At 45.6% G+C, this 18,994-nt stretch overlaps 1 long non-coding RNA gene across 2 annotated transcripts in view; it reads left to right on the top strand.

Annotated features, from left to right (window-relative positions):
- LOC130361636 (uncharacterized) overlaps window positions 1–18,994 on the top strand; it is a 102,156-nt gene that overhangs the window by 314 nt on the left and 82,848 nt on the right. The window lies entirely within an intron of this gene.

Here is an 18,994-nt window from a genome sequence, read left to right as displayed (position 1 = left end):
AACCTAATTAAGTTTATGTGAGCCGCAATTTTCCTTTTCAATTTGTGCTAATTTCTCTTTCTTACAGCCGCACCTTTTCTAAATAATGAAACAACGTAAGAATCTTTTCTAAATCATTAATAAGTGCTGCATTACCCCTTTCAAGACTAGTGTTGAGCGGCATAGGCTACATTCGAATTTGCGATATTTCGCAAATATATGGACGAATATTCGTCATATATTCGCTAAATCCGCATATTCGTAACATTCATGTTAAATTTGCATATGCAAAAATAAGCATAAAGGAAGATTTGCATGTGAGAAAATTAGCATGTGCGAAAATTAGCATAAGTGAAAATTAGCATATGCGAATATTAGCATATGCAAATTTTTCAAATATGCGAAAATGCGCACGCCAGTCTCACACAGTAGTATTAGAGCCTTCTTTACACCACACAAGCTGGAAGCAGAGAGGGATGATCACTGTGATGTGTACTGTGAAAAAAAAAAAAATATTCGTAATTACAAATATATAGTGCTATATTCGCGAATATTCGCAAATTCGCGAATATGCGATATTCGCGAATAAAATTCGCATTGCGATTATTCGCAAACAACACTTTTCAAGACTAGGGCCATAATATATCAACAGTAATGTTACTCTTTTATACTTTTTATACAATTCTACATGGTGGGCCATTTATATGGATACACCTTAATTAAATGGGAATGGTTGGGGATATTAACTTCCTGTTTGTGGCACATTAGTATATGTGAGGGGGAAACTTTTCCAGATCGGTGGTGACCATGGTGGCCATTTTGAAGTCGGCCATTTTGAATACAACTTTTGTTTTTTCAATAGGAAGAGCGTCATGTGACACATCAAACTTATTGGTAATTTCACAAGAAAAACAATGACATGCTTGGCTTTAGCATAACTTTATTCTTTCATGAGTTATTTACAAGTTTCTGACCACTTATAAAATGTGTTCAATGTGCTGCCCATTGTGTTGGATTGTCAATGCAACCCTCTTCTCCCACTCTTCACACACTGATAGCAACACCGCAGGAGAAATGCTAGCACAGGCTTCCAGTATCCGTAGTTTCAGGTGCTGCACATCTTGTATCTTCACAGCATAGACAATTGCCTTCAGATGACCCCAAAGATAAAAGTCTAAGGAGGTCAGATCGGGAGACCTTGGGGGCCATTCAACTGGCCCACGATGACCAATCCCCTTTAAAGGAAACTGTTCACCTAGGAATGCTCAGACCTGACACCCATAATGTGGTGGTGCACCATCTTGCTGGAAAAACTCAGGGAATGTGCCAGGTCCGAGCATTCCTAGAGGAACAGTTTCCTGGAAAGTGGATTCGTCATCGTGGGCCAGTTGAATGCAGCGTTCTCCTGTGCTCGCATCTCTGCAATAGACAGGACGATCGCAGCGGATGTCAGGAGTGATACTTGCTGTGATCTGTCCTCAACTGCAGGTATTACTGCTCCCAACATGGAGCACACTCTGCTCCATGCTAGGAGCTGTAGTACCTGCATTAATAGACAGATCGCAGCGAGTGTCCCTTCTGACAACCACTGCGATCGTCCTGTATAATGTATAAATGCGTATAGATAGTATATGCCGTATATACACCTATTATTCATATTTCCCGCAGAGCTGTGAGTGGCTGGAACCATCTGGCCTATCACAGCTCTCTGTGGGAAATATGAATGTATATATACGGCAGTGCAGGGGACCATAGAAGAGCGGTCGGTCACATCTATACATTATACAGGAGGATCGTAACGGGTGTCAGAAGGGACACGGGCAGTCTGTCAATTAGTACAGGTGCAACTACTCCCATCATGGAACAGTGTGTTCCATGCTGGAAGTAGTAGTACTACAAAAAAATGTAGAATAACAAGTGAAAAACACACACACACACTCACACACACACACACACACTACATTTTTATTATTGTCGGCTACATTTTTAGTGCCCTACCTGCCCACATAAATTGATCCCTGTTTAAAAATGTATCAAAATTTCATTATAATAAAGATACATTTTGTTAGATGCATTTTTTTCCATCACTACTGTATCGTTTTTAATATATTTTTTTAATGGTACCCTATGAAAATTTATTAAAAAAAGGTATCTTCATCACATTTTTGGATCACTAAAGTTCATATTTTCTCCATTATTTCCTCCTAAATGGAACATTCTAATAACAGATACATACTGATGCAAAGAGATGCCGTTTAGTGGCATCCATTTGCATCAGTTTTTCATCTATTAGTATCAGCCGTCGGCAGACTCCCGTAGCTGGGAATACTACTTCTCCTATCATGGAACATATTTCTTTCCATGATGGGAGTAGTAGTTCCCTGGCTGCAGGAGTCTGCCAGTGGCTGGGGAGGCTACATTAGTATTTGCACTACTACCCCTATCATGGAACAGTCTCTGTTACATGATGGGGGTTGTAGTACAGGGGCTTGATCGCACAGAGGGATTGATCGCACCAGATCTCACTTCTGAGATCCCAGGCGATCAGAAGTTATTAAGCAGGGGAACTGGTGGCATGCTGCGCTCTTCTGCGATTTATTGTGTGTTTTTACTTTCATTTTTAAATCCCCCCTCCGGGAGCCCTGAATAGCATGCACCGAGGAGCCATTCAGGGCTCCCGGCATTTTTTTTTTAAATGAACATTGTGAGTGGCAGCGGTGGCCATATCTATATTAAAAGCACTGGGGGGGGGGCAAGATATATAGCGCTGCAGGGGGCAGACATATAGCACTATATATCTAGCCCCCCAGCATATTTATAATGTGCCCCTCACAGTGCATTTGTCATAATATGCCAACGCAGCGCTATATGTGAAAAGTATTCTATCAGCAGCACATCGGGCCAGCAGCCGTCCCGATGATGCTGATATAATACTTTTGATACATGGCGCTGAGTGGGCATATGTATATAGAAGCGCTTGGGGGGGGGCAGATAACGCTATATGTCTGCCCCCCCCCCAGCACATCTATACACATATGCCCCTGCAGCACTATGTGTGAAAAGTATATTAGCATCATCGGGCCGGCCGGCTGCTGGCCCGATGTGCTGCTGATAGAATACTTTTCACATGTAGCGCTGCAGTGGCATATTATGACAAATGCGCTGTGGGGGGCACATTATAAGTATGCTGCGGGGGCATATCTTTATAAATGCGCCGGCTGGGGTCATATCTTTATAAATGCGCTGCGGGGGGGGGGGCACATTATAAATGCGCTGTGGGGGGTATACATTTATAAATGTGCCGGCAGGGGTCATATCTTTATAAATGCGCTGCGGGGGGCATATTATAAATGTGCAGGGGGGCTAGATATATAGGTTATATGTCTGCCCCCCCCTGCAGCGCTATATATTTTGCCCCCCACAGCACTTTTAATATACATATGGCCCCCGCTGCCACTCACAATGTTCATTTTAAAAACTCCGTCGGGAGCCCTGAATGGCTCCTCAGTACTGGCCATTCAGAGCTCCCCGTGGTGGATTTAAAAATGAAAGTAAAAATACATTGTACATCACAGAGGAGCGGATCATGGTCCCCTGCTTTATAACTTCTGATTGCATCGGGTATCAGAAGTGAGACCCGGTGCGATCAATACCTCATCCCCTGTACTACTACCCCCAACATTGAACAGACTCCTGTACTGTTCCATGAGGGGGTAGTAGTACAAGCACTAATGTAGCCTCCCCAGTCACCTGCAGACTCCTGCAGCCAGGAACTACTACTCCCATCGTGGAAACAAGTCTGTTCCATGATGGGAGTAGTAGTAGTCCTGACTGCTGGAGTCTATAGGAGGATGACTTTACATACTAACGGATGAAAAACTGATGCAAAAGGATGCCACAGTATGTCATCCATTTGCATCAGTTTGTATCCGTTAGTAGTATGGTCCACTTAGGATGCAGTGACGGGTGAAAAGCGGGATGGAATTAAACGACCGTGTGAATGTAGCCTAATGGAAGTTTATAATGGGTCTTTTAACAGAGCAACTTTTATAGTGTGAAAGGGGCCTAATAAAAATGCAGTGTGTATGTGTGTTTTTCACTTAATTTTTTATTTTTTTAGGTGGTACTACTACTCCCAGCATGGAACACATTGTTCTATAATGGGAGTAGTAGTACTAGTACTAATTGACAGACCGCCCGGGTCCGCTGCAATCCTCCTGTATAATGTATAGATGCGGCCGGCCGCTCTTCTATGGTCCGCTGCACTGCCGTATACATACATCTATTCATATTTCCCACAGAGGACTGTGATTGGTCAGATGGTTCCAGCCAATCACAACTCTCTGTGGGAAATATGAATAGGTGTATATATACGTCAATGCAGAGGACCATAGAAGAGCGGCCACCCGCATCTATACATTATACAGGAGGATCACACGGGTGTCAGGAGTGACACTCGCTGCGATCTGTCTATTAATGCAGGTACTACAGCTCCCAGCATGGAGCAGCTTGTGCTCCATGTTGGGAGTAGTAGTACCTGCAGTTAAGGACAGATCACAGCGGGTGTCACTCCTGACACCCGCGTGATCCTCCTTTATAATGTATAGATGCGGGTGTCCGCTCTTCTATGGTTCTCTTTTGCATCAGTTTTTCATCCGTTAGTATGTAAAGTCATCCTCCTATAGACTCCCGCAGCCAGGACTACTACTACTCCCATCATGAAACAGACTTGTTTCCATGATGGGAGTAGTAGTTCCTGGCTGCAGGATTCTGCAGGCAACTGGGGAGGCTACATTAGTGCTTGTACTACTACCCCCTCATGGAACAGAGTCTGAATCATCCCTGAGATGGGGAGTGGCTTTCTCCTGCACTCGCATCTCTGCTCTGTACTCCGGCCAGCCACTCACTCATTCATATTTCCTGGTGAGAGTGGTGATTGGCTGCCACCATCCGGCCAATCCCCACTCTGGGCGGAAAATATGAATGAATGATGTGAATTTCTATTCACATCACTGGCCAGCTCGGCGTATAGTGCAGAGATGCGAGCTCTGTATATAGACGCTCTGGATCTCTGCTATATTATGGACTAGTGATGAGCGGCATTGCCCATATTCGAATTTGCGATATTTCACGAATATATAGACGAATAGGCGGTCTCATTATATTCGCATTTGTGAATATTCACGTATTCGAGGAAGAAAACAGTGAGGGGTGGGCAACTTTGCTATTGGTTGCTAGGGATGTTGTTGATAACCTCTGTGAATTAGCATCATTCTAATTGGCCCACAAGTGTAAAGAAGGAACATGCGAATATTCGCAGATGAGAATATTCGCAGATGCAAATATGCGCATATGCGGGAAAAAAGCATATATTTGCAATTTCGAATATATAGTGCTATATTCTCAATATTCGCGAATTCACGAATATGCGATTGAAATTCTAATTGCGAATATTCATGAGCAACACTATTATGGACAATCGCATCGGGTGTCAGGAGTTACACCTGGGGCATTCTATTAGTACAGGAACTACTACTCCCATCATGGAACAGTGTGTTCCATGCTGGGAGTAGTAGTAATACCTATAAAGTATTTTTTTTTAAGTGAAAAACACACACAAACTACATTTATATTATTGTCGGCTTCATTTTTAGGTCCCTGCCCGCCCACATAAATTGATCCCTGTTTAAAAATTAACATTAATTTTTTTTTTTGTCTTTCAATTTCCTAGTTTGTCTTTCAATTTCTTTTTCCTAGTTTCTGTTCTAAATCATACATTTTTAAAATTTTCACTTAACTTTTTTCGCCCTATTTATAATTTTGAATGCTGAATTTTCTGGTCCCTGCCTGCTCCCAAAAATTGAAAGACAAAAAAAAAAAAAAAAAAAAAAATATATATATATATATATATATATATATATATACATATATATTAATGTCCATTTTTAACCCCTTAAGGATGCAGGATTTTTCCGTTCACCTTCTAAAAACCATAACGCTTTCAATTTTGCACCTAAAATTCCATATTATGGCCTTTTTTTTGCGCCACCAATTCTACTTTGCAGTGACATTAGTCATTTTACCCAAAAAATCCACACCAAAATTGCAAAAAAACTTAATTATACGACAAAATTGAAGAGAAAATGCCATTTTGTAACACTTTGACCCTCATTTACTATTGCAAACCCAACATGTTTTATTGGGTTGTGCGCCAGATTCTGCCACATTGCGCCACAAATTCTGTATGCGCCAGATTTTGCGCCAGAATTTGCATCAGATTTGAAAAAACCCGACTAACTCTCCATTTTGCTAAGAGAACCCAAAAAGGGAAAGGGGTGTGGTCTCTGAAATGGGGCGTGTCCCCGTGTGAAAGATATCTGTACGTGAGTCTTGCAACAGTTGGAGGCACCCTGGTTGGGAGGGAACCGCTGGTTAAAAGGAGTACTCCAGAATCCAACTTAAGTTCCTTCAAGCAACTAACTCCTACAGTATTCAAAGGGCTGAAATATATCAGTCCGTGTGTTTTGCAACAGCTGGAGGCACCCTGGTTGGGGACCACTGCAGAAAAAGGGAACTCCACTGGCAAGTTTTTTTGCTCATTGTCACACTAGTGCAAATCACATTAGGTGTGACAGTTGTGCAAAAAAAAAAAAAAACCTTTTTAAATAAAATCAGCCATCACTGTTCACGTCACAGTTGCCATTTTTCCTGCCTGCAGGGCAAATTGTGTCACCCTAGTGCAAATCACATTAGGTGTGACAGTTGTGCAAGTTAAAAAAAATACCTTCTTTGGCTGTTAAATAAAATCAGTCGTCACTGTTAGTTCACGTCACAGTTGCCATTTTTCTTGCCTGCAGGGCAATTGGTGTTACCCTAGTGCAAATCACATTAGGTGTGACACTTGTGCAAATTTAACCAAAAAAAATGACAGGCAGAGGAAGGCCACCCCGCAGGGGCCGTCGTGGTGCTGAGATTCCCTTTGGCCCTGGAATGGCCAGTGTTCAGAGGCCACATACCCTGAACCCCCAATGTTCAGAGGATTTAGTTGACTGGCTATCACAAGACACCCAATCTACTACTAAAGCTTCCGCTCGGAACCTTGACGCACCGTCCTTCTCCTCCTCTAGCTTAGCTTCGGGCACCTCTCATGCTACCACTTTCCCGCCTGCCGCCACCACCAACACTAGCACCACAGCAGCTTTACTTGATCTGTCAGAGGAGTTATTTACACATCAGTTTGAAGACATGAGTGATGCACGACCATTATTGCCAGATGATGTAGTTAACAGGGATATGTCTCAGTCAGGCAGCATTACACACATGGACGTACAGTGTGATGATGATGTTGTGCCTGCTGCTTCCTTTCTTGAGGTGTCAGATAGTGGTGAAGGTGTTGATGATGACGATGTGTCCGTGGATGCCACGTAGGTGCCCGCTAGAAGAGAAGAAGTGGGGGAAAGTTCAGATGGGGAGACAGAGAGGAGGAGGAGACGAGCTGGAAGCAGGGGGAGGTCGTCGCAAGGAGCTAGTGGCACAGTCAGACAGCATGCATCGGCACCCGGGGTCAGCCAGACGGGACGACAATCAACGCATGCTGTTGCTACCACCAGAGTGCCGTCATCGCAGAGCCTAGCAGTGTGGCATTTTTGTGTGTGTCTGCCTCTGACAACAGCAAGGCCATTTGCAACCTGTGCCAGAAGAAACTGAGTCGTGGGAAGTCCAACACCCACCTAGGCACAATTGTTTTGCGAAGGCACATGAGGTCACATCACAAACGCCTATGGGATCAACACGTCAGTACAAGCAGCACACATAGTAAAAGCCGCCATCCTCCTCCTGGTCCAGCATCTTCAGCCAGGTCAACCACTGCTGCCCTCCTTGCCCCCTCTCAACCATCCGCCTCTCCGTCTCTCGCCTTGAGCAGTTCCTGCTCATCTGCCCACAGTCAGTTGTCTGTCAAGGAGATGTTTGAGCGCAAGAAGACAATGTCTCAAAGTCACCCCCTAGCCCGGCGTCTGACAGCTGGCTTGTCGGAACTGCTAGCCCGCCAGCTTTTACCATACAAGCTTGTGGAGTCTGAGGCCTTTAAAAAATTTGTAGCAATTGGGACACCGCAGTGGAAGGTACCCGGACGAAAATTTTTTGCACAAAAGGCAATCCCCAACCTTTAGTCCATTGTGCAAAAGATAATTTTGGCATGTCTGGCACACAGTGTAGGGGCAAGGGTCCATCTGACCACTGATACCTGGTCTGCAAAGCATGGTCAGGGCAGGTATATCACCTACACTGCTCATTGGGTAAACCTGGTGACAGCTGCCAAGCATGGAATGCGTGGCTCTGCAGAGGAGTTGGCGACACCACCACGACTTGCAGGCAGGCCTGCTGCCACTTCCTCTACTCCTCCTACTCCATCCTCTTCCGTAACATCCTCGGCTGAGTCCTCTTCCACTGCTGCGTCTTGCCCCACATCACCGGCACCCCCAGCTCCCCAGGTGCTATTCCACATCCCGGATACGGCAGTGTCACGCCATCTTGGGGTTGACTTGCCTCAAAGCGGAGAGTCACACCGCACCAGCGCTCCTGTCGGCCCTGAACGCACAGGTGGACCAGTGGCTGACTCCGCACCAACTGGAGATCGGCAAGATGGTTTGTGACAACGGAACAAATTTGTTGGCGGCATTGAGGTTGGGCAAGTTGACACATGTGCCGTGCATGGCACATGTGTGTAATCTGATTGTACAACGCTTTGTGCTCAAGTACCCAGGCTTACAGGATGTCCTGAAGCAGTCCAGGAAGGTGTGTGGCCATTTCAGGCATTCCTACACGGCCATGGCGCACTTGTCAGAAATCCAGCGGCAAAACAACATGCCAGTGAGGCGCTTGATTTTTGACAGCCCGGCACATTGGAATTCAACACTCCTAATGTTCGACCGCCTGCTCCAACAAGAAAAAGCCTTCAACGAATATTTGTATGACCGGGGTGCTAGGACATCATCTGCGGAGCTGGGAATTTTTTTTGCCATGTTACTGGAGGCTCATGCGCAATGCCTGTAGGCTCACGCATCCTTTTGAGGAGATGACAAACCTATTCAGTCGCACCGAAAGCACCATCAGTGACATCATACCGTTTGTTTTCTTCCTGGAGCGTGCCCTGTGAAGAGTGCTGGATCAGGCAATAGATGAGCGTGAAGAGGAAGAGTTGTGGACACCATCACCACCAGAAACAGCCTTATCAGCATCACTTGCTGGACCTGCGGCAACGCTGGAAGAGGATTGTGAGGAGTCAGAGGAGGAATGTGGCTTTGAAGATGAGGAGAAAGACCAACCACAGTAGGCATCCCAGGGTGCTCCTTGTCACCTATCTGGTTCCCGTGGTGTTGTATGTGGCTGGGGGGAAGAAGATTATACATTCCCTGACATCACTGAAGACGAGGAACGGGACATGAGTAGCTCGGCATCCGTCTGTGTGCAAATAGGGTCTTTCATGCTGTTGTGCCTGTTGAAGGACCCTCGTATAAAAAGGATGAAGAAGAATGACCTGTACTGGGTGTCCACGCTACTAGACCCCCGGTATAAACATAAAGTGCCTGACATGTTACCGCATTACAGCAAGGCAGAAAGGATTCAGCAGGTCCAAAATAAATTAAGAAGTATGCTGTACTCAGCGTATAAGGGTCATGTCACAACACAACAGGGATCTAACAGGGGAAGAGGTGAAAGTAATCCTCCTCCTCCTCCCACAAACACGCCGGCAAGGACAGGAAGCTGTACAGACATGCTGTTGATGGAGGACATGGGGAGCTTTTTAAGTCCTACGCATCGCCACAGCCCTTCGGGGTCCACCATCAGAGAACGACTTGACCGACAGGTAGCAGACTACCTGGCCTTAACCGCAGATATGGACACTCTGAGGAGCGATGAACCCCTTGACTACTGGGTGTGCCAGCTTGACCTGTGGCCTGAGCTATCCCAATTTGCACTCGAACTTCTGGCCTGTCCCGCTTCAAGTGTCCTGTCAGGAAGGACCTTCAGTGCAGCAGGAGGTATTGTCACTGAGAAGAAGAATCGCCTTGGTCAAAAAAGTCTGGATTACCTCACCTTTCTTAAGATGAATGAGGGATGGATCCCGAAGGGACTGACACTGGGCGATACATTTGACTGAACAAGGCCTGATCAGATGAGCTGCCTTGTCCTAAAATTGGTCCACACGCTGCTGTATTTGATCTCTGAATGCCGGATGACTTGCGTGACTTATCCACCACCAACTAGGGTTCAAGCCACAATGTTTTAGGGCACTTTCTGCCTGGCAAAGCAAACAGAAATTTTTCAGGCCGCTGCTACAGCAGCGGCTGCGACAATACCAAATTTTCCAGCCAGGTGTACATGCCTAATTTTTCTGGCCTCTGCTGCTGCACTTGTTATAGTGCTGCAATTTTTATGGCCGCTGCTACAGCTGCGGCTGCGACAATACCCAATTTTTCATCCATGTGTACATGCCTAATTTCTCTGGCCTCTGCTGCTGCACTTGTTATGGTGTTGCAATTTTTCTGGCTGCTGCTACAGCTGCGGCTGCGACTATACCCAATTTTTCATCCATGTGTACATGCCTAATTTTTCCGGCCTCTGCTGCTGCACTTGCAATGGTGCTGCAATTTTTCTGGCTGCTGCTACAGCTGCGGCTGCGACAATACCCAATTTTTCATCCATCTGTACATGCCTAATTTTTCTGGCCTCTGCTGCTGCAATTGTTATGGTGCTGGAATTTTTATGGCCGCTGCTACAGAAGCGGCTGCAACAATACCACATTTTTCAGGCATGTGTACATGCCTAATTTTTCAGGTACTCTCTGCTGACATCGCTGTCCATTTTTGCCACCGTGGATATTAGATGTATGCTAAGGGTAGCATGGTGGCTCAGAGGTTAGCGCTGCTGCCTTGCAGCGCTGGGGCCTTGTGTTCAAATCCCACTATGTGCTGCCTCAAGGTGGGCTCTAACTATGTGCTGTCTAATATGGGGGAATCTTATGTGCTGCCTAACATGGGGGAATCTAACTATATGATGCCTAAAGGGGGATCTAACTATGTTCTGCCTAATATGGGGGAATCTAACTATGTGATGCCTAAAGGGGTGCTCTATGTGGGGGCTAAAACACATTATTCCAAACCATTTAGGAATAATAGGTGATTTATGCCCTTTATGGATTAAAACCAGACTCTGAATCAACTATGTAAATTTCCTTGGGAGTTTTGCCGTGGATCCCACTCCGGCACGCCACAGTCCAGGTATTAGTCTCCTTGAAACAACTTTTAAATCACTATTGTGGCCAGAAAGAGTCCTTGTGGGTTTTAAAATTTGCCTGCCCATTGAAGTCAATGGTGGTTCGCCAGGTTCGCCGGTTCTCAAACTTTATGCGGATGATCAGTGTTATCGTGGCTTGACATCTCCTGCCTAGATCTCAGGCATGGAGAAATCAATCGCTGATCGGACACGCCGGAGGCAGGTAACGGACCCTCCGCTCATGTCCTAGCTGATCGGGACATTGCGATTTCCCCGCGATGGTCCTGATCAGCCCGACTGAGTTGCTGGGATGCAATTTTTTCAACTCGATCAACTCTGATCACCCCGTCTAAAGGGTTAATAGCTCGTGCCACAACGGTCGATGCCGCACGCTATTAGCTCAAGGTCCTGGCTTTCATTAGCCACCGGGACCGACCCACTATGCACGGGGTCATGGCGTAGGCATACAGACTGTTCCATGATGGGAACTGTAGTAGCTGTACTAATAGACAGATCACAGCAGGTGCCAATCCTGACACCCGATGCAATCCTCCTTTCTATTGCAGAAATGGAGGGGCTTTCTCCTGCGCTAGCATCTCTGCACAATACTCTGGCCGGCCAGTGATGTGAATAGAATTCCCATCACTTATTCATATTTTCTGCAGAAAGCTGTGATTGGCCAGATTGTTCCAGCCACTCACAGCTCTCTGTGGGAAATATGAACAATAGGTATATATATATATATATATATATATATATATATATATATATATATATATATACCTATTGTTCATATTTCCCACAGAGAGCTGTGAGTGGCTTATACTCATACTACAGTGGGACCAGAGAAAAGCGGCCGGCCTCCCGCATCTATACATTATACTAAATGACGCTCACTGCGATCTGTCTTTTAATGCAGGTACTACAGCTCCCAGCATGGAGCAGAGTGTTCTCCATGTTGGGAGCAGTAGTACCTGCAGTTAAGGACAGATCACAGCAGGTATACTCCTGATACCCAATGCAATTGTCCTATCTAGATGCGAAAAATCCGCCCGCATCTATACATTATACAGGACAGTCGCAGAGGGTGTCAGAAGTGACACCCGGGGCGATCTGTCTATTAGCACAGGAACTACTACTCCCATCAAGGAACAGTCTGTTCCATGCTGGGAGTAGCAGTATTACCTACAAAATGTATAAAAATAGAGAGAAAAGTGAAAGACACACACTTTATTAAATACATTATTAAAATACATTACTAATAAAAATATGCCAAGAATTTATTCGGATCGAAACGTTTTTTTTTTTTTTTTTTTTTTAATTCGGCGAATTGGGCGAATCAAATTTTTCAAAACTTTGCACATCTCTAAATAGAACATTAAACTCTTTCCTAGTTTTCTCAGTGTGAAATGATGTTGTGATACCATAGGGGTTCAGTATAGTCTGACAACAGGTGGAATAGTTTATAGTCCATCAGAGAGACATTGGCACAGTTGCTAGGTAGACAGCTGGTAATCCTTGTAAGAAGAGATTTGTATTGTAACAGTAAAAAGTATGTATGCTGTAGAGGACAAAAGGATGAGCTGTGAAAGTTAATAGCTATGTCTCTGTGGGACATTATAGAAATGGTATAATTCTTTGCCCAGGGACTTACTTTTCTACAAGTCATTTACAATTACTTTTACTCCTACAGTAGAATAAGAATTATAATAATAATGTATATATTCAACCTATTCCTACATCCTGGTCATACTACATTGTACATTTTTAGTGTGAAATGAAAAAATGTACAGTAACTATAACTGATGTTTTAAAAAAATAAATAGAAATAGGGCAATACTGAAAATAAGTAATGTCATTAGTTTGGAGATTTTTTTTTTTTTACTGTTGCTCATACAAAGTAGCACCAACATAATCCACAGCATTGTACAGAGACAGTGATCATCCCTCACATAAATCCTTATCTTCAATTGGGCTCACAATCTAATTTCCCTATCTCAGACAAGCATACCTGCGTCAATGTTGTAGCCATTTAACCCATCAGTATACGGAGTGTGGTGTGAAAAGAATCTATAGTACCCAGAGTACCCCACATATAACTGTACAAGCAGTATAATGGCAACAAATATGGTATTTTCCATATAACAGAAGCTGGGAACAAACCCTGTCAAGTCAGAGCTGTGTCCTACTTCTTACTAACTTGCATTCCGAAAAAAATGAATTACCTCCGGTAATGCAGGATTCGCAACGAATGTGAATATCGCTGCGATTCGATCGCGCAAATCGCTTCATTAAACTCCATTTTACAGCGTTCCAGGCTATTGGAAACCTAAGATGAAGGATCCACATGTAAGTACATGGGGCAGGGGATTATGGGAGGGCGGGAAACAGCGGCGGGAATGAAGGTAGGCGGGCTGACCCTGAATCACATGTGAGATGCAGCCTATCAGTGTTCACTGACCCTGTGATGTCACAGCCCCTATATAATCGGAGGCCATCTTGCCTCTCTTCATTTCATCTATGCACTCAGAAAGAGAGGACAGGACTGTGTGTGTGTGTGAATAGCTCATACCACAGCGTTACACTGCAACTGCTAGTCGCATCAGCATTAGGGAAAGACAGGAGTGCAGAGTGCTGTGCTGTTACACTGAGAAGTATCATTAATAGCTAAACCTCCTATTCACGTTATTGAGCATTGCAGCAGAGAGGGGCAGATACCTGTCAGCTGCCTCACACAGATCTCCAAGCTGCCTCATTTTTCAGCCTAATTGAGTTTTTTTTTTTTTGCTCCACAAATCTTCTGCTGCTCAGAATTGTGTGACAGAGTGCAATTTAGGGATTAATCCCTGTATTTTTTTTTTTGTGGTGCTGCACTGTTGGGTCCTGCTGCTGTTCAGAAATACGCAATTGTTCATTGGACTGTAGTGCATTTGTACCATTTTGTACCTGTTAGTCTGTCAATGGGCTACATACTGGGCAAGTCCAAACAATAGTATTCACCGGCTGTTTTTTTTTTTTAATTTAAATACAGAGTTTTTTCTGCGTATAGTTACGCATATTGCCGAGCTCATCAGTGCTTACCGCATAGGCACATCCAAGTATTGTACCATTTAGTACCTGTTAATCTGTCAAGGTGCTCCATACCGTCAAAGTCCAAACAATAGTATCCACCGGCTGGTGTTTTTAAAAATACAGAGTTTTTTTTCTGCGTATAGTTAGGAATATTACTGCCCTCATCAGTGCATACCGCATAGGTACATCCAAGTATTGTACCATTTAGTACCTGTTAATCTGTCAAGGTGATCCATACCGTCAAAGTCCAAACAATAGTATCCACCGGCTGGTATTTTACAAAAATACAGAGTTTTTTCTGCGTCTAGTTAAGCATGTTACTGCCCTCATCAGTGCATACCGCATAGGTACATCCAAGTATTGTACCATTTAGTGCCTGTTAATCTGTCAAGGTGCTCCATACCATCAAAGTACAAACAATAGTATTAACTGGCTAGTGTTTTAAAAAAATACAGAGTTTTTTCTGCCTATAGTTGCGCATCTTACTGCCCTCATCAGTGCATACCGCATATGTACATCCAAGTAGTGTACCATCTTGTGCCTGTTAATCTGCAAAGGGCCTACATACTGTGAAAGGACAGCCGTAAGTAATCACCTGCTGCTGTTCTAGACAAATACTGTTTAAAGAGTAGTGTAGCGTATTGTAATACCCTCATAAACGCACTAAGTATGTCTGGCAGAGAAGTGCCAGGATGTGCACAGAGGAGTGTCAGATGCCTACATATTTCAGGCAGAGTTGGCATCAGACTTGGGGCGAGTGGCAGCAGGAGTCGCAGCAAGAGGCCTGAGCTCCTGTTATCAGCCAGCGCTCGTGTCTCCACCAGCAACCCATCTGCCGTCGTCGATTGGTTAACACGTTCATCCACATCATCACAAGTGACATCTGACACCCCCAATCAACAGTCGGTGGGTTGCTCAGACACAACCATCAGTTGTCATGGCCCGGGAGCAGTCCCTGTCCTCCCATTGCCTTTGTCCTATGCTGTTCCCTCTCCTAAAGAAGTATCTTATGCTGTGGGTTCAGCTCCACTATTTACTGAGGACGATCTAATAGAGGACAGTCAGCAGCTACTGGACAGCCAAGAAGGGGAGGACAAAAGACAACAGAGCGCTTCTGTGTGTGATCTTCCAGACCAGGTCGGATTATGTGGGTGAGTGAGGAACGCACTCACCTGGTCGGGTTGTGCATATTCCAGGCACAACGCTGATGTGGGCTTAATGTAGCAACTGCTGCGGCTTCCCACGCTGGATCCACCGGCGTGTGAGAGACAGTGAAGGAGGAGAAATTGGAAGCTGAGATCGCGCTGTTGCAGAAAGGTTCAAGGATACTGGTGGAAGTCTTAAATTATTTTATTCTATTCACACAACGAGTTTCTGGATATTAATAATCCTTTCTTCAGGCGTGATGGTCATGCCTGAAGAAAGGATTATTAATATCCAGAAACGCGTTGTGTGAATAGAATAAAAGAATTTAAGAAGGGGAGGAGACATGCGCCGCTTGCTCCACTAGGCGGCCAAGTAGTGATGCGGAGAGTGACGTGGGAGGCGGTGTTGCAAGTGTTCAGGGTCCTGAAGCAGACACTGTTGGGGAACCTGAGGAGGACATCAGTGACGTGCACACACCTGTTGATGATGATGAAGCTGATCGCAATTGGGAGCCGAGTGCAGAAGGGGCTTCATCATCATCAGGAGAAGAGAGTTGCAGGTTGCCTTTGAGGTAGCAAGGCGGTAGCAAGGTTGGCAGTCAGCGTGATGGCAGGAGTGGAAATTCAGGAGCCAAACGTGCCCGGGGGAGACCACCTGCTTCGCGGCGGCCTACCTTTCCGGGAGGTAGTGGAACAGGGGTTCCTGGAGACGGCGCCAGTAGCAGTCAATTAGTGCGGACTGCGGGCGGGAAAATCAGCTACTCGGCGGTGTGGAAGTTTTTCATAAGGCATCCGGAGGAGGTTAACGTAGCCACATGCAAGATCTGTCGGCAGAAGGTGAAGCGTGGCCAGGGTCCCAATGTCAGCACCACGGCCCTGCGTCAACACATGCTTCGCCACCATAAAGCGGCCTGGGAGAACCATGGCTCCGATGTAGTGGTCCAGCCTGCTGCATCACCCAGTGGCCATCCGCACCCTCCTTCATCCAGCCAAGGCTCCACCACCTTAGCCGAAGAGAGCTGTGTGTCAAACCCTCCTTCTGTAGCTACTGCTTCTCCCGCTTTTAGTCAGCCATTCCGCCAACAATCCTTTGGCGAAGCCATGTCTAAGAGACTATGTCTAAGAGAGTATACGCCCACTCATCCAACGGCACAGAAGTTGAATGTGCTCCTGTCCAAGTTGCTGGTGTCCCAAGCTGTCATTTCTTTGCGAAGAAGGCAGTACCAGCCCTGCATAAGTTTGTACAAGAGAAGGTGGGCCAGTCCTTGAGCCTGTCGGTGTGGAGTGGTGTGCCGACGTGTGGAGCTGTAACTACGGGCAGGGACAATACTTGTCTTTTACGGCCCACTGGGTAAATGTGGTTCCTGCACAACCACAACAGCAACTTGGACAGGTCACACCGCTTCCTTTTCCACGCTCTTGCTCCCAGGCAGTTGGACCTGTTACAGTGTGCGATGCGGCCTCCTCATCCTACACCGTGTCCTCGGCCTCCACTGCTCATCCAAATCTCGGTGGCCCTTCATCGTACCATGTGTGTAGGTCACGGCGGTGTTAAGCTGTTCTTCACATGGTTTGCCCTGGCAAACGGAGTCACACAGGGGAGGAACTGCTAAAATTCTTTCGTAAAGAAATCCGAATATGGCTTACTCCACAAAATCTGGAAATGGGAACCATGGTGACTGACAATCGGAAGAACATTGTGTCCGTGCTGGAACAAGAAAGTGTGAAACATGCACCCTGCATGGCACAAGTGTTGAATCTGGTTGTCAAGCACTTCCTCAAGTCTTCACCCCATTTGCAAAACATCCTGAAAATGGCAAGGAAACTGTGCATGCACTTCAGCCACTCGTACACTGCCAAGCACACCTTCCTTGAGCTGCAGCATCAGAACGGTATCCCACAACAAAGTCTTATGTGTGACGTTGCCACACATTGGAATTCCACCCTCCATATGTTGGACAGACTATACGAACAAAGAAAAGCCATCACCGATTTCTTGATGATCCAAGCAGATAGGAGTACTCCCCTGTGTAACTTCAATGTGAACCAGTGGCAGCTCATACGTGAAACCTGCCGTTTGCTGAGGCCCTTTGAGGAAGCCACATTATTTGCCTAGATTATGCCATGAACGACGTAATTCTACTCCTACATTTCCTATAACAAATTATTGAAACCATGGCTGGTCACAGCAATGGAGACGTTGCGCCTACATCTCAATGCTACATGAGCCCAGTTTAGTTTGGATGAGATCACCGGTGTTCCTAGTCATCTGACAGGAGAGGAGAAGTAGGAGCAGCCAGAGGAGCTGGAGGGTTATGAGGAAGGCGAGACAGAGGACCCAGACACACCGTGGCAGGAGCAGCCTGAGTCTACAGTCGCCGATGAGTAGCTTTCTTCACCCGCATAGTGAAGCAACTCATCAGCAGCAGGTAGACATGGAGCAGGACCTGAACCAGCAGGTGGTGGCATACCTTGACATGACCATGCCAACAACCATTGAAGATCAGCTGGACTTCTGGGCAGCCAAACTTGATTTATGGCCGCAACTAGCAGAGTTTGCCCTGGAAAAGCTGTCCTGCGCTGCCAGTAGTGTGTCATCAGAGCGGGTGTTTAGTGCGTCCGGGGCATAGTCACCCGACAGGGGAACTCGTCTGTCCACTAAAAATGTGGAGAGACTGACGTTTGTCAAGATGAATCAGGGATGAATCAGAAAATGTTTCCAGCCACCAATGCCCGATGCCTCAGAGTAGATTGACCATGCTGCTACACCAACATTTCCCAAATATGGTTGGTTAGGAAACCCTCTTGGGTTATCAATTAGGGTTATGAAACCCACTTTGGTACTGCCATTGCCTGCTCCTGGCTCTTCCTGTGTCTTTCAGGAACTACTTGCCTCACTGATGCCTCTGGCCTTGGGCCTTCAATTTTTGGAGGTTTAGCAGTGGCTAAATACATGCTTAATGCAAATGTCAACATTTATCTTTAAATGTAAGGGGTTATGAAACCCTCTTGGGTACTGTGAATGCCTGCTCCAGACTCATCCTGTGTCTTTCAGGAACTACTTGCCTCACTGACGCTTCTGTCCTTGGGCCTTTAATTTTTGGATGTTTAGCAGTAGCTAAATACATGCTTAATGCAAATTTCAACAGTGATCTTTAAATGTAAGGGGCTATGAAACCCTCATGGGTACTGAGAATGACTGCTACTGACTCATCCTGTGTCTTTCAGGAACTACTTGCCTCATTGATGCCTCAGGCCTTGGACCTTCAATTTTTGGATGTTTAGCAGAAGCTAAATACATGCTTAATGCAAATGTCAACATTGATCTTTAAATATAAGGGTTTATGAAACCCTTTTGGGTACTGCAAATGCCTGCTCCTGACTCATCCTGTGTCTTTCAGGAACTACTTGCCTCACTGATGCCTCTGGCTTTGGGCCTTTAATTTTTGGAGGTTGAGCAGTAGCTAAATACATGCTTAATGCAAATGTCAACATTGATCTTTAAATGTAAGGGGTTATGA

The sequence above is a fragment of the Hyla sarda genome, chromosome 3 (genome assembly GCF_029499605.1).
Source record: "Hyla sarda isolate aHylSar1 chromosome 3, aHylSar1.hap1, whole genome shotgun sequence".
In the NCBI taxonomy this organism is placed as follows: domain Eukaryota; kingdom Metazoa; phylum Chordata; class Amphibia; order Anura; family Hylidae; genus Hyla; species Hyla sarda.
Note: the sequence above shows the minus strand (reverse complement) of the source record. Positions and strands in the feature narration are given on the sequence as shown.